The following is a 969-nucleotide window of genomic DNA, read 5'->3' on the forward strand; positions in this document are numbered from 1 at the left end:
TTCTCAAAAATCTTTTGCTATTATTCAAGGAACACATGGAGGACATAAGATATGGCTTCTATGTGCTTATGGTTAGATTAGCAATCCATCCCAAGTTTGCCTCCATTGATGGATCATGTAGTCTTCCTGAATTAGAGTCCTGATCATAGGACCTCTCCTTAAAAGCCTCTAATGGCTCCATTATCCACTTCCCTTTATCTTTTACCACATGTTAAATTAACAGTTCTCTAGGAATAACCCCGGAAATAGATCTGCTAATTTTACCAACCCTGTATTTAACAAAATTGGAAAATCCACCCTGAGTCTTAAATCACAAAAGATGAAGAAGATATACGAGGTCTAGATAATGATCTTCTGTGTTGCTGTAGTCCCTTTCAGATGGACTGAGTTTACACATTTCCAGGTCTTTACTTTCCTACTTTCTTTCCCAGACTTTGTCTGGGGTCTTCTATCCTGGCATGTTGTTTTTGTTTCCCTTATACTCTAGGACTATTTCAAAGGAAACCTTGACCAGATATAGTGCACCCAGGGGCTTATGTCAGAGAGTTGTTTTAAAAAATGCTACAGAAAAGATACAAAGAGGGCTCTAAGAGAATATCAAGTGTGGGAGAAAGAGGAGATTGAAAAAGTGACATTCACCCAGTATTCACGCAGTATAACTAAAAATCTGTTCATAATACCATCCAATTGAAAGAATAATTTTTATTTTTTCATATGTTTATATTCTGCATCCCCAATAAGGTCATAAACAAAAAGCAGTGATTTCTTATATCTCCCTCGTTAATTTCTTAGTATTATACTTATACCAACACTACCAAAATGACTCGCACCTATTAGAAACTCAACATTTTAGATATTTTAGATAAGATTTAAATAATTTAGATATGTTGTATATTCAATGACAGAAAAGGAAGAGAAAATGAAAATGTAAAAAATAATCAATCATTAATGGGATTAGTGAAGAGACCT

Source organism: Propithecus coquereli, unplaced genomic scaffold (assembly GCF_000956105.1).
Source record: "Propithecus coquereli isolate 6110/MARCELLA unplaced genomic scaffold, Pcoq_1.0 Scaffold2, whole genome shotgun sequence".
Taxonomy (NCBI): domain Eukaryota; kingdom Metazoa; phylum Chordata; class Mammalia; order Primates; family Indriidae; genus Propithecus; species Propithecus coquereli.